This window comes from Vombatus ursinus, unplaced genomic scaffold (assembly GCF_900497805.2).
Source record: "Vombatus ursinus unplaced genomic scaffold, bare-nosed wombat genome assembly UNPS02014822.1, whole genome shotgun sequence".
Taxonomy (NCBI): domain Eukaryota; kingdom Metazoa; phylum Chordata; class Mammalia; order Diprotodontia; family Vombatidae; genus Vombatus; species Vombatus ursinus.
This window is the reverse complement of record NW_020954600.1, coordinates 5483721-5500261: the sequence shown is the minus strand read 5'-3', so window position 1 is coordinate 5500261 and position 16541 is coordinate 5483721.

The window sequence follows — 16541 nt, the reverse complement described above, 5'->3', positions numbered from 1 at the left end:
CCAAATCATGCAGTTCAAAGCCTTTACTTTTGCAAAGGAAGAAATGGAGGCAGGTTGTGACTTGTCCATGAATCTACATGTAGGGATTAGCTAAACTGGGATTTAAACTGAGGCTCTCTACATCTATAGTCAGCATAGTCATCTATGAAACACAGGCCAAATCACTTGCAGTTGATTAGCTTCCATGATGGAAGGCAAGCTATTGGTGACTACATTCTTTTTGCTCCTCCCCACCCCAGTTCTGTGTGTGTGTCTGTGTGTGTGTGTGTGTGTGTGTGTGTGTGTGTGTAGACAGATAAAAAAAACAAATTCAAAGTAATTGGAGAACAGAAGGAAGAGGCAACATTAATGATAAGAGGAATCTGAAAATGGAATTGGTCCCTTGCAGTTGGCTTCATCTGGGAAGTCATAAACAAAGACTCATTTAAGTATTATTTTTTATTGTGAATGTAACAATCATCAGCTAATCAACTGCAAGATGAGACAGAGAGACAGAGAGAGAGAGGAGAGGAGAGGAGAGTAGAGGAGAGGAGAGGAGAGGAGAGGAGAGGAGAGGAGAGGAGAGAAAAGATAGAGGAGAGAGACACACAGAGACAAAAATGGAGAAAGAGAAGGGAGAGGAGAGAAAGAAAGAGAGAGAGAGGTGAAAAGAGACAGATACGGAGACACAGAGACAGACAGAGACAGTGAGACACAGGGACAGAGATTGAGAACAGAGACACATAGACACAGAGAGACATACAAATAAACAGAAAGAGACAGATACAAATGCCAACAAGCCATACAGTCCCTCAAGGCGCTTGCATTCCAATGAAGGAAAACAACACAAAGAGAAGAATTAGAAAGGGTGGAGGGCACCCATAGTGGCAACATGCTGAGATGGCCAAAAAGTGATACAGAGGTGTGTTTGGAGGAAAATAAATTTACCTATCAGAACCTCAAAACCTGAGGCAGAATCTACAGTTGGGTAGGGGCAGGTGTGGGGGTGCAGGAGGAAGGTGATGGCCGGAGTGATCTATTAGTCAAAGATATGTGCAAAGATCCAGAGGTGGTAGGGAAGTCAAAGACTATCTTGTCCAAACACTTCATTTGGCAGAAGAGAACACTGAAGCCCAGGGAAATTAAGTGATTTGCCCAAAGTCATACATATAGTAGTATCAAAGACAGAATTTGAGCACGAAGCCTCTGACTCGATAGTCAGTGCTCTTTCCACTGTGCTGGAGTCAAGTGACTGTTTGACTAGAGTATGGGCTACCTGGGAATTAGTGGAATATAACAAGGCTGAAAGTAGAAGGTGATCTCAGAGTGTTGCAGGTTCTTAAATACCAGGCAGGAATGACCTCTGACTTTGCCAAAGAGTCTCTGAGATGAACCTGGTCTGAGAGCCCTTGTCTCAGGATGTGTGATTCAGCAGCAGTGATTGCAAATAACAAGCCATACCAGCGAATGCAGATTTAAAAGGCTGATGAACTCTGCAATCTTTATCAGAGCCAACAAATCCTTTTTTAGGAATGCAAATTTAATTAAACCACTTTCACTTCTCTTTTCTCCTCATTTCTGTGGGAAAATGTCACTCAGTGCTTTCAATAGATTATATCACTGGGTGACAGTCAGGCTTGTTTCTCTCCCACACAGCCGTTCCTCTCTTGGAAATAACCTTCACCTCTGTCTCTCTGTCTCTCTCTTTCTGTCTCTGTATATTTCTCTCTCTCTCTCTCTCTCTCTCTCTCACACACACACACACACACACACACACACACACACACACACACACACACCTGCAGAACTAGGGTATGGAGGAGTGAAAAGAACGTAGTCAACAATAGCTTGCTTTCCATCATGGAAAAATGATATAGTACCAGAGACTAAAGACAGACCTCCCTACAATTCAATTCAACTGCTGGTAACTAATACAACTGAAAAAAAAAATGACTAGACAATAAGTTATCAAAGACCATATATTCTTTGTGGGGGGTTAACGTGTAATACCAAAAGGTAAATGCAGAGTTTGACTTTATTTGTTATTTTGGTTGGACTCTATTATTCCATTAGTGTGGGCTGCTACCTGGTGAGAGAAGTCTCTACACCAAAGCACCTGCTCTGTAACTTATCTCCTTAGAGTTACCAGGTGCTCTAAGAGGTCACACAGTCCATATGTATCAGAGGTGGAGCTTGAGCACAGGTCTTCTGGACCCCTAGGCTGACTTTTTTTCCATTGCACTAGTATGGAAAAAAATAAATTCAAAGTAATTGGAGAACAGAAGGGAAAGGCAACATTAATGATAAGAGGAATCTGAAAATGGAATTGGTCCCTTGCAGTTGGCTTCATCTGGGAAGTCATAAACAAAGACTCATTTAAGTATTATTTTTCATTGTGAATGTAACAATCATCAGCAAGCATTTCAATGTACTATTACTTTAAAATATGATCAAAAGCAAAGTTTTGTATAATAGTTTCATGGTGTCCTTCAATCCTCCTTTCCTTTTCTTCAGATGTGATATTCAGGTTGGTTGATGTTTGTCCAATCCATGAGAATGAAAATGAAAAATTTTAGATATAATTCACAGTGATATTTTAATTAGCAATCTAATTTTCTCAAACATTAGAAAACATTGGGTTTTGTTTCCTGCTGGGAGGAATACATCTTCATGATTTGTCTTAAATTAGGTTTTTGGTGTGTTATCAGAACTATCAAGCTTGGTCCTGAGGAAGAGAGGAGAAAATGTAACCCCTCTTCTTTGCAGAGGTAGGGGTACTATGGATATAATGTAGATACTTTTTTTACTCTCTTGATGTATTTTTTGAACTGCTATTTTGGTCTCTCTTTTTGTATTTTTTTTGTTATACAAAGTAGCTTTCTGCATAGAGGGGAAGGAATATATTTGGAACTCTGATATAAAAACAAAAAATCAACAAAAAGTTTTAAAGGGAAATAAATTAAACCAGACTTTGGTGGAAGTAAACAGATAAGTATTCACCATAAGATTAACCACAGGGAGATTGGTAGACTACGCTGGCCTGGCCCGGGCCATATGGGGTGGCAGTAGGGGAATGCTCTACAAGATTTGAACAAGACAGAAATCCCCCGGTAAAGCTTGAAAGTACTCTACACTGCCATTCTTTCACAAGTAAAAGCCCACATTCATCTTATACCAAGTCTTTCTTCAACAGGTCTTTCAGTTCTGGCCAGAGGAAAAAGCATGTCAAATCTGAAACAGTCACACAAAGAAAAATGTCCCACCACAAGACTGTTCCTGACCCATGCTTCTATAAGAGTTAATCAACTCTAAAAAAGAAAGCCAGGTCTGGGTGTGGCAGGGTAGTCATTTCAAATGAAAGCAATAACAAAAACTAAAGTCCTAGGAGCATGAATCTTATGGAAAGATCTATGCTGGAAGGCAGATCATGCAAGACAACCTGAAGGTTAGAAAAGGGAAGTGATTAGTGCAAGGTCACATAGATAGTGATGGAGCCAGGATTTGAAGAGATACCCTCTGGCTCTAAATCCAGTGTTCTTTCCAGAGCACCTTCCGTTGGACCACACTGCCTCCAATTTAATGGGATATTTGTAACAACAAATAACTACTTCTTATTCTAGTACACTGTTGGTCGCAAAAGAAGCAACTTCACAAAGTGGGAGTAACACTGCCTTTGGGCTCAGGGAAAACTTGGTTTTAAAATCCTGCCACCCACACTTAATATATATGAAGCTATATGATGTTGGGCTGATTGTTTTACCACTCTTAACCTCAATTTCCTTATCTATAAAATAGGCATTATCATAATGTGAGGTTCAAATTAGACAATGCATTTCAAGTGATTTGTAAACCTTAAAGCACTATGTAAATGTCATGTATTATTAACATTTCTCATTCATGTGGTTATTCCTTCTACCAGAGCAGATTAGAACTCATCTGAGCCTCCTTACTTTGCATAATCTTTTTTCATTTCTCCAGCAAATCTTGCATTGAGCCCAGTATCTAGTATGAAGAAAGAATTGTGTGTGTGTGTGTGTGTGTGTGTGTGTGCGCGTGCGTGTGTGTGTGTGTGTGTGATTGAATTGAGGAGCTGTCCAGTAGACCTTTTTCTAGGTCCTATAACATTTCATGGGTTCCAGTGCAGTACTCAGGCTATCTGTTATTCCACTAGTTGGCTACATAACTGGCCCACCTCCCTTTCTGATTATACATTTCCTCAGTGATGGATTTTATGTCATTTCTTATACACAAATGAGCTAGAACAAGAAGTGAATAGGAGGGAAAGAGTAAGATGGATTGCTTTGAGGAAATTGCATTGCCTTTTCAAGAATTTCAAGCTTCTTCCTTACACCAAAACTATATGGTTAACTCCAATACTCTTCTTGTGATGTTACAGGGCTATGTCTTGTAGAAGCCCAGACTCCTCTCAAAATCAAAAGTGCTTCTTACCCTAAGGACCATGGCACATGTGAGCAGACTAAAGCACATTTCCAAAAAGCCATAGGCCTATACCACTTAACTAACAAGGTACTTTCTTCACAACAACTTTTTGAGGTAAGCACCCAAATTATTATTGCCAGTATAAAAATACTGAACTGACCAATGAAAGACCAGTCCATGAGCCATATGCAATCTTCTCTGCTGGTGCCAACTCCTGAGTAGGCTTAGACAGCCTGTTATAGTAACATAAGATGGTATGCAATTAAGGGCACTGCCTTACACTCCAGACCATGCACAAGTATTTTGCACCTGTTTCCTGTCTGCATGCTAAGGTGAGGAAAAGACTTTTAATTGATTACTGAGCCAGAAATGAGCCTGCAGAAAAATGACTCAACTGAAAAACTCCATCTCTCTCTTTTCCTGAGGGGAAGGAATCAAGGGAAGAAATGTTGTAAACCTGCGGTTGAGGACAAAGTCCTTGGGCTTTTATTTCCGTGCTGTAGCTACTATGTGGCCAGAAAGACGTGATGTGTTTGTTTTTCCTCTGATCCTAGCTGAGTAAATAATGGAGATAGAGTGACCTCATGAGCTTCAAAAGATCAAGAGAGCCAAAAGACCTTCAGAATGAAGAATCCCTAACAGACACTGATGCCAGGTACATTAATAAGACTCTGATGAAAAAAAAGTGTGTGTGTGTGTATCCTTTGGACTCTTTGAGGGTAACAAGTTCCTTTTTCTAGCCAAGGGTGGAAAAGGAAACTAAGACAAAGGCAAAGGACAGGGTTCTTATGCCTCTCATGCCATCCCAAGAAATTCCTTCTTAGAGAGCTGGTTAAAGACTTCGACCATAAGCTTCCACACTTGAGTCTCTGGATTCCAGAATGTCTTACTATTATATACATAACCAACAGAGTATGATCAATTTTCCTCAAGGAATCCAAACACATCCTGTATATTATCATTCCAGTTCATCCAATCCTTATCAAAGACACCTAAATTATTCCCACTTGGTCTAAAGTCAATGATGTATTTAATTCAATCAAGATGTATTCTCATATTATTGAGGTATCCAGGTGTCATGTGTTATCATTTATATTTGGGGTAATGGAGAATTAGATCAATGATTCAAATAACCTCCAATCTTACACCTGTATGCTACAGGTGAAGAAACTGAGCACTGACTGGTATTCAATAACTGACCATTTTGGTAGCTGGAAAATAATCCAATATCCCCAAATATTAAACTTAGTGTTTATCCATGCCTAGGGCTAGAAGAAATGAAAAGTAAGTGAGTTGTGAATGTGGTACTCTTCTCTGCTGGCTTAGGTACAGACTTAAAGTTCTCAAGTAAGGGAGAATACAGGGAAGATGATTTTCAAAATGGGAATTCCAGATGGTGCTGCTGGAGGATAGCGTTATAAAATTCCTTGGAGCTTTTAGGGAACCAGAAACAAAAGAACTGGGAGAGAGCCCAGGATGAATTGATGGAGATTGGAAGGGCTGGAGTAATTAACCTAGTAGAAAAGCATTAAAAGTCAGCAACAGATGAGGATAAATGGAGTAAAATAAGTATTTACCCTGTTGTCAAAGGAGTGGCAGATGTTGAAGCTCTCAATAAAGAATGGTAATAGATTATAACTGCTCCTTCAGGAAGTACAAGAAGTCATTTGGTCCCCATTGATAGCTATGAAAACTCTCCATGATGTTTTTGAACACAATCAGCCAAGAGAAAGTCTGGATCTGGTGTGGAACACATTCAACTGGCCCAACATAGTCACAGATGATGAAAATATAGCCAACATTTAAAAATCACTCTGAGGTTTGCAAAGTGTTTCACCTGCCTCATAGATGGGATGTAAACCCTATGACAACTGTGCATAATGTAAATATTCTTAAATTCAAATACTCAAATGGTAATTTTATAAACATTTTTCCATTTTTCTTCTATTTGTAGTCCTTTCATTTTCCTTCTTGAATTCCTTTAGAACAACTTTGCAGAGTTGGGTACCTTGACAGGCTTCCTTTAAGCTGATTTCTCCTCCACAGGTATTATTATCCCCATTTTATAGATGAGGAAACTGAAACTGAGATAGGTTAAATGAATAACCTGTGATCACACAGAAGATTAAATGTTAAGCTAGATTTGTACCCAGGTGGTCGTGAGTTCAAGGTCAATACTTTATCCGCTATACCAGTGGATATATGTAAGAAATGGGAGACCTGTACGTTGTGCTCTTAGAAAAATGCTACTGATTTTTGCTGCTTTACCTTAAGGGCAAAAAGAACATGTCTTTACAGCTATCATGCACAGTGTGCTAGTCTCTGGCAGGGGATAGGAATAATGCAGTCAGTCAATAACCATTTACTGAGCACTTACAGTGTCCTAAGTGATGGGCAACTAGATGGAACAGTGGGTAGAGTGCCACACCTGGAGTCAAGAAGACTCATCTTCCTGATTTCAAATCTGTTTTCAGACATTTACTAGCTATGTGATTCTGGGCAAGTCTTTTAACCCTCTCTGTCTCAGTTTCCTCGTCTGTAAAAAAAAAAAAAAACTGGAAAAAGGAAATGGCAAACTACTCCAGTATCTTTGCCAGAAAACCCTAAATGGGATCACAAAGTCAGGCATAACTGAATAATAACAACATGCTAAGTTCTAGGCATACAAGGAAAGGCAAAAGATAGCCCCTGTCCTCCAGGAACTCATAATCTAATGAATATGCACCATCCTAGGTAAGACAAACCACTTCATCTAGTATGAGCAACCAGGGTGCCTGCACAGTGGCCAAGGGATTGTAGAGGAAGTACTACTCTGCATTTGACTTCTATGTAGGATTCATTCTGATTAGGGTTCAGATTGTGAGAGCAAACTAGACTTAGCAGGAATCAAGAAGTCTAGAACTACTCCATACCATCTTTAATGACCCTTAGCCAGAGTGTTTGAATCACATACTGCTGAATATGATGGGGAGCCTGATGTTGGAACAGAAGGCCTGGTGGAGTCAGCATGTGGTCTTACAAGTGCCTGCATACACTATGATTCTGAATCCCCATCACGTATCTCAAGCCAATTCTTTGCAGATGCAAGCTTTCCTCAGTTTAAATGGCAACATTAGAAAAAGTCTAATTTACCCAAACCCAACATTAATTAGGAATTGCCTGTTAAGTGGATGAAAACAACTTCTCCCCATCTATGTGTGCCTCACTGGATTTATGTGGTTTAAATGATTAGTAGACAGGCATGTACGGAGAATACAAAATGCCAGCTCACAGACTCATGCTGTCTCCCAGACCAAGCCCCCCAGTACAAAAGTACAGGATTGAGGGAAGGCTCTGCAATCAAAGCTGCTCATCAGTTATTCTCTGTGTTATTAGAGAAAAAAGCACAGGAAGAAGACGAGAATTATTTAGAAATAAATTCTATGTTGAGGTGATCAAAAGACTTTGGTCATTAACCACTACCCAAGCCCCATGCTGACTAATGTTATGTGTCAGATGCTTCATGTAGAATCTGCCATCTAGGGGGGAATCTTTAGCATTCGGCTGTGACCACAAAAATCATAGATACCACTCTAAGACTCATGACTTACCTGCTGCTAAACCTTTATGACTTATGGACCTGTTTATCTGCCCTGTAGCTTTTATATTTGTTATTTCCCCTAACTAGAGAATGAGTTCCTTAAGAGAAGAGGCTGTCTCCCTGCTCTATATTTGTATCCATGGCACTTGACACAGTGTTTGCCATACAGTAAGCACTTAATAAAGGCTCATTCATTCCTTCACTCATTCCAGGTCAGCTAGGACCATAACCCAGAGAACCCAAGCTACTGTCCCTGGTCCTGTCCCTCACTCCCAAGAGTTTCCAAGAACCTTTAACAAACATTTCCATTCAACAAGCATTGGTTAAGTATCACCTAAGTGAAGACACTTCTTCAGATCTCCAATGCCTCATTGCAGCATGGAGGTGAGCCTGAATTCTCTGAAGCTATGACAGACAGCATTGTACAAGCTCTCGTGGGTTGTGCCATGCTGAGAAGAATCTTAATATTGTCCCAGCAATTCACTGAGTCTATTTTATAAGAACCAACCTAATTCAGTTCCTTGAGAGCAAGAACTGTTTCCCTTTGTCATTTCCATTGTATCCCAAGCACCTAGTACAATGCCTGTCATATAGTGGGTGCTTAATCAATGCTTGCTGATTGATTATCTGTAGAAAGTCTCACCGCTAATAAACTAGACACACGCTACAAAGTCAGCTAATAGCGGAGTGGATAGAGCACTGAGCCTAGAGTCAGAGAGACCTGAGTTCAAACCCGACCTCTGACACTTACTTGCTACGTGACTCTGGGCAAGTCACTTTAACCTCTGTTTTCCTCTGTTTCCTCAATTGAGGATAATGATAGCACTTACCTCCCAGAGTTGTTGTGTTGGATCAAATAACATAATATTTGTTTGTTTGTTTGTTTATTTGTTTTTTTAAAAAAAAAGCACTTGGCACAGAGCCTTGTACATAGTAGGTTCTATGTAAATGCTTATTGCCTTTCCCCTTGTTGTTGAGTTCTTTAGCCATGGAAACAAAACTAGAGATAAAAAGGATTTTCTAAATTAAATAATCAGTAAAGCAATAAGCATTTATTAATCACGTACTATGTACCAGGCATAGCAGTGCTAGGTGCTAAAGTTATAACGACAGGCAAAACATCATCCCTGTCCTCAAGGAGGAGGGGAGGACAATGTGTAAATAACTAGCTTAATACAAAATATGTGAGTGTATGCATATATATATACCGAGTAAAGGGGAGATAATCTCATAGGAGTCACAGCTTATATTCTCCTAGGGGTATTATTACATTTACACAGCTAAGTATAATACAATACAAAGTGTAAGAGTGACAACAGATACACCTAGACAATCTGTTTCAGGAAAATTAAGAGGAGAAATATTTTCAGTTGGAGGCATCAGAAAAGATTTCACCAAGGTGATTGATGCCTGCCCCACCTTGAAGGAAGAAAAGGACTCTGAAAGGTGAAGCTGAGAAGGGAAAACAGTCTTACTTTTTAGTAACCCGTCTTACACCAAGGCTGGTGTCACAACACTGTGTCAACAGATGTCTAGACTCATGGGATGTGGAGCCAGAAAGAGCTATCCTTACTTTACACAGACAGAAGCTGAGGTCCATAGAGGGGAAGTGACTTATTCAAGGTCACTCAACTAGTAAGTGTAAGAACCGGGATTCAAATTCATCCTCTGATTCCAAATCCATTGCTCTTTCCACCATAACTCACTGTCTTCTGTTTCTTGTTCTCCCTTCAAATGACTCCAGAGAAATAGAATGCTGTATTAAATTATTTTGTACTCTAATCAGAAAATTTCTGAGCAGTATCAGAATACTTGGCCCCTGGAGGCAAGAGGGAGGGAAGACAATGATTTTTGACTATTCAACAATAATTTCACATAATGATGCCTACGGTTAGCTCTGTCTGGTGTTATCTTTTCCCCTGTCCTTTCAAACATACATGCACATTTCAAACTCTCTTTCCTCCTTCCTACCTGCAGAGCATATCGCCCTTACTTCTCTGACAGTGCTTGAGTCCATGTCTGCCATTTACTTATAAGTCATTTCACTTCTCAAATCTTTCAGATGTTGGGACACTAAAGCACAAAGCAACATATAATTTACTATTGTTCTAATGTAGGAGAGTACAGGGGTTCGAGGGTGAGATCGATGGAAGGGCATGGTTGTAATTAGGAATTTGTTTACTTGGGGCAAAAAGAGTTGGGCAGGAAGGGGGTGAGATGCTGTAATGGGGGAGGGGTGTGGAAAAGAGTTCAATTTGATTGGGGGAAAGGGGAGTTTAGTTAACAATCCAGCTTTGGGTGCAATTTACCAAGAGAGGAGTTCTCCTGTCAAGATTAAAGGAAAAGGCAGTTCCCAGAAGAGGGGAGCTATACAAATGAAACTTTGAAGGAGGCACCCTGGAGCAACATGAAGAAGCGCAGTAATGATGTGCAGGTTATCATAGTACAACAAGGCACAGACACCACCATAGGAAGGAATTTCCATCTCCCTCTTGGAAACATACCCCTTTAATGGTGATATGCTGGGGACAAAGCCCCATTGGCCTAGCCCTGGTTACAGTCTAATTTAGAGGGCTCCTTGCAACAGTGGAAGCTCATGTGAGGACCTGGCAGAGGGCATACCTTATCTTCAGGGACTGTTTCTTTTTACCCCCACCTCAAGCTGAATTACTTTTGATGAGTATTTTGAATTTAAATTATTACAAAGCTTTTACTGGCTGTGATAGGAAGGCAATTAGCTCAACAATTGAAGGAGCTATCACAGCACTCTGAGCCACAGCTATTTATGCCCCCTAAAATGAAGTCCTACCTTTCTTTCTGAGGGTTTCATGGCAGGGTGAAGGGTGGGGTGGGAGGTCATCTAAGCCTGTGCCAACAAATAAAACTGAGGGAAAGGAACTTGCAAAGAAAGTTGACCTAATTTTTAAAGAGTTCTCTGGCCTTGGTCCTGATGAGTTCCCAGAACTAAGAAGTTGATTTGAAGTCAGAATATATGGATTTGAATCCTGGCTTGGTGCCCTACCACTTGTATGACTTAAGATAATATGACCAAGAAGGGGAAAAAGTCTTGGCTCTGGAGATAGGACTCTGTTTAAATGCTGGTTCTGCCCATTACTAACTGTGTGTGACCTCAATTCACTTAATATTTCCAGGCCACTATTTCCTCATCTGTTCAATAGGGAGTTGGAATATGTGACCTCTAAGGTCCCTTCTAGTTCTGTTAACCCCAGTCTGAAGGATATTCATATTAATATAAAGAAGTCACTTCCTCTCTCTGAAATTCAGTTTCCTCAGCAATAAAGAGAATGACTTAGACTGGATCACCTCTAAATTTCCCTTCCAGCCCTAAATTCTATAATATTTTATGGTATCTGGTATTTATCTGTCCTTCCAATGAGGCAGAAGGATTCCCTTTGTCATTCAAGGACAATATGGTCTGCTGCATGGAAAAGAACTTGGGATTTAAAGTCAGAGAGCTCCTCCTTGCTACTTGTGTGACCACGAGAAATCACCTAACTTCTCTGAGCCCTCAGTTTCCTCTTCTATAACCAAAAAAGCAATGAAGCTAATGCTTTCCAGCTGTAAACCTATAATCCTAGTTTTGCATTCAGTTTGTGTGGAGATTGCATCTCCTGGCCTCGTCCTTTCTACCTCAGTTCCTCTTCCTCCTAGGTTGTGGGAAAGCAAGTATTCAGGTTCCTTCTCAGAGTAACTAGCAGAGTAGATTTAGCACTTTAGATACATCTTTTTTTTTTTAGCCATTCCCATTCACCAATAGGGAAACTTAAGCCATTGAGTTGGAAGAAGATTGGTCCTTTAAATATGCAGAGGCCAAGAAAGACCTGAAACCAGCTGAAGCTGTATTTATTTCAGTTTCACAATGTAAAGGTTTTCTTAAAAGTACAAGTGTCTACCACTTTGGGGGACCCATCTGAGCAAAAGACTGGAGTTGCCAGCTTGGAGTTCCAAGCTCATGTGGCCTGTCCCAGATATATACTTGGGAGAAAAATCCTCCATGCACTAGCTCATAACTGAGAATAATTCAAACCCCATGCCAGGTAGCAAGCAATCCAGCTGTTTGTAACCTTTGTAACCTTGGAAGGACTTGTCTGCATAGGCCTTCCCAGTTCCTTTACCCAGAAGCAGAATGTTAATCACCAGCATCACCACCCAGAGCAAATAATGTCTTTCCTCCAGAAAGAGGAGAGAGGGGCAGCTCAGAAAAATGGAGAGAATGCTGAGTCAGGAAACTCAAAGTTTCCTAGAGTGAATTTGACCCAGAACAACTGAAAGGACACCGTCCTCTGGGGAACTGTGAGCTCAACCAACAGAAAATACAAAGAGGAAAAAGGGAACAAATAAGAAGCCTTCTTGTGGGCTCTGGACCAGACTATGTCTAAGAGTGCTGAGAGGAAGCTGCTGGAAACTGTCCCGAGGACAAAGAACTTCCCCAAATCTATCCTTCACAGAATCATAGAATGTTAGAACAAGGAGCAATAAGCACACTATTCTATCTGCTTGGTTAGAGCAGAAAAAAGAGAATATCAGAGCTGAAAGGGACCTCAGAACCTAGAATACAGGATGGCAGACCTATGGAAGAAAACAGAAAATGTCAGAATAGGAAAAGACCTCAAAATACAGGCCACAGAATGATAGAGCTGTTGGAAACCTTAAAATATGTCAGTTCTGGAGAGACTTTAAAATGTAGAATGTCATAACCCAAAGGACAGGTAGTCAGAACTGGAAAGAACCTTAGAATATAGGATGGCCAAAATCTAAAATATGAAGGAATCTAGATGTGGTATCATATGATAGGTAATGACAGAATCTAGAATATGAAAGCTAGATAAGAATCTGAACCTTAGAATCTGAAACTCAGGATGGCAGACCTAAAGGAGACCTTCAAAGAAGATAGAATGTCAGAGTAAGGCATAGGAAAACCAGAAAAATAGGAAAAGCCTAGGTTAAAAGATGCTTTAAAGAACAAAGTGGGGGGCAGCTAGGTGGCACAGTAGATAGAGCACTGGCCCTGAAGTCAGGAAGACCTGAGTTCAAATCCAACCTCAGACACATACCACTTACTAGCTGTGTGACCGTGGGCAAGTCGCTTAACCCCAATTGCCTCATCAAAAAGCAAAAAAAAATAAAATAAAATAAAGAACAAAGTGGGTTTCAATTTGATCCTGGAGGTAACAGGAAGCCACTGAAGTTACATATTGAATAGGGGTATGACATGGTCAGATCTGTACTTAAGGAAGATCAATTTGACAAGATATAAGTTCAAACCATGCCTGAGACATTTAGTGGCTATGTTACCCTAGTGTCATTTTAGCCTCTCAGCCTCAGTTTTCTCATCTGTAAAATATAAGTAATTATCATACTCTTCACAGGGTTGTTGTGAGGATCAACTGAGATAATATATGTAAAATGCTCTGTAAACTTTAACATGATACATATATATATGTATGTATATATATGTGTATATGTATAGTTATTGTTATATTTGCCTATATACTAAAAATGTCAAGATCATTACCTTCTCCTGTGATTTTGTTTCCATCTACCAGCCAGTATCTGAAAGTCTACCATTACAGCTTTGTTCCTTTAGTTTCCTAAACTTTAGCTCAGGTCTTCATCCTTGCTAAAATAGAAGTAGCCCCAGGACAGGTAGAATCTCATGTTGTTCTCTATGCAAGAAATGGCATAGAGGATGTCATCCAGGAAATGGAGGGACTGGGAAGAGAAGTGGGCTGCTATGGAGTGAGGGTGGCAGATAATGGATGGACAGCCTGAGCACTGCACCCACAAAATGTAAAAAAAGACCTAGAGGAAACTCCTACCATTCTGGGTAGATCCTTAATGGCAGATCCATGGGAGAATGAAGACAAGAATGTCATAAGACAAGAAGGCATAGAAGAGGCATAGAGTAAGGTATCTGCGTGATGAAGTCAACTCCATGGTGTGATCAGGAGTTAGAAATAGATTAGCACTCCGCTAGCTGAAAGTGTTCTCTCCCTCCTCCAAATGTTCCCTTCATATGGATCTCTCTTTGACCCCCATCACATTTTACCTTGTGCTATGTTTATCCATATACATATATATTTACACACTGTAACCTCATTGATATAGACCATTATCATTCAATCATTCCACCTTTGAATTTCTAGTGCTAATTGCAATGCTTTATCCAGAATAGATACTTACAAGGGGGTTTTCTAGATCTGTGATTTTATCAATATTGAGAATTTTCAGTCAAGTAATTACTCTGCTAATGGAGATCAGTAACTCTTCTGAAATGTGTGGTCTCAGGGACACTGAGGAGTTAAGTGACTTGTCCAGAGTCACACATATAGCACTCTTTCCCATCAGTAGCTCTACTTGGTGGCTTCAATTCCATGAAATACCATGTCCCCTTCCCAACCAGCATAAGCCAATTGCCTGAAATTCCATCACCACACAGATTGACTCAGATTTTGGATAGTGAACACCTCAACCCATTCCCAGTTGCCTCTCTTCTCTGGATAACTGGAAGGTGGAACATTAAACTCTTCCCAAGGCCTTCCTTTATAAAGGGCTCACAACTTTCCAGGTAACTCCACTTTCCATCAGCTACTCTGCTTGTCCCATCCGTCTTCCTACATCCCTTGGTTCCCTTTGCCCTCCTGCCACCAAACTGCTTTTCATCTTCCTTTAGTGTATTGTAAGCTCTTTGAGAACAAAGACTGTCTTTTTCTTATTTTTATCCCCAGTGTTAACATAGTGCCCAGCACATAGTAGGAGCTTAATAAATGTTAACTGAATCCAGTTGCAGTGCTAGCAGCAAGATTTGAATCAAGACAATACAGACTGGAAGGGAGGGGGTATCCATTATACCATCCTGCCTGTCTTATTCATATCACTTCCCTAAACTACAGACAATATGGTGCCACCTTCATTGGAACAGACACAGAATTTTTCAGGGTTAGAGGGTAGAGAAGAAGAGAGAGTTGCTCAGGAATGCCATAGAAAAGGTGGCCTAAACTGCAGAAAAGTAAACTCTAAGCCCCTCCCCTCTTTTCACACAACCCATGCCCTCTGCCTGAAAGCCTCGTGTCCTGCTGTCCAATGAACCTCCAGCAAAGTGAGACCAATGGAAGTGGCTGTTCTCTGAGCCTATCCCTGGGATTGAACCAAGAGCCATCTCCCCACACCCTCCTCCTTGTCCCTAGCAGGCCTTTTATTTCTTCATTTTTGCTTGCCATTGACATTTCTATTTCTTATTAATCAGCTTTAGCATATTTTACAAATTGTCTTAGTGGCACAATTACAAGTCCTTGAGATTTATAGAACTCACCTCACTTCTTAAATATCACATTTGGCAGAACATGTGTCATTTTCTATAAATATTGAAAAATCAATAATCATGACTTGAAATTCTGTATTTGTTAAAGTCCCAGAGCAGATAAATAATGAATAGAAAGACCATTCTCTTTGAACAAATGAGAAAGAGCTTATCAGTAACTCCTTTGATGCTATGAGAGACTAAGGTATGCCTGACCCATCCTACCTCTCTTTCTGAGATCTGTGAATACCTTTTTATTTATTTTTCATCTTTCCCTCACAATGTTCCCACCCCCAATATCCAGAGGTAATAGACACCAATATGAAACAATCAAGACAGTGACTTTTTCATAAAATGTTAGTAAATCACTAGGTAATAGATGGAAGTTATCCTATAGAGGATTCTGGATCTCATAATTAATAATATGCTTAAGCAGCAGGCAAGGGTGTTTAATGCCATGAGAAACTCAAGTTTGGCATAGTGGAAAGAGCATTGGTCTAAGGGACTTAGATGGCCTGGGCTCTAAAACCAGTACTTCCAATAATTGGTTCTGTGTAGAAAAATCTCTTCTATTCTCTGAGCCTTGGATTTTCTCTTCTTTCTTATCTTTGTTCTTCTTAGAAATAACTAAGTGGAGCAGCTAGGTGGCACAGTGGATACAGTCTCAGCCTTGGAGTCAGGAGGACCTGAGTTCAAATCCGACCTCAGATACTTGATACGTATTAGCTGTGTGAGCCTAGGCAAGTCACTTAACCCCAATGGCCTCACCAAAAAACAAAACAAACAAACAAAAAAAGAAAACAAAATAAATAACTAAGTAGACAGAATTCTGAGCTTGGATTCAGGAACACCTGAGTTCAAATCCAGCCTCGAACATTTACTAGCTGTGCGACCATGAAAAACCTACTCAACCTCAATGTCCTTGTTTCCTCAGTTGTAAAATGGAGATAATCTACCTCAGAGTTTTGTTTAAGGATTAAATGAGATAATATATGTTAAGAACTTTGTGAACCTTCAAGTGATTAATAAATGTTATTACCCTAATAACCTACTATTCCATGGGGCTGAAATCAGGAAGCACTGAGTTCAAATACTGCCTCAGACACTTATTAGCTGTGCCAGAGCTGAATAGAAAATTTTACTTTCAAATACAAGACTCAGGTGAAACATGAAGAAATAATCAGGAAAGAGAAATCATAAGAGACTTATTAAGGTTGAACT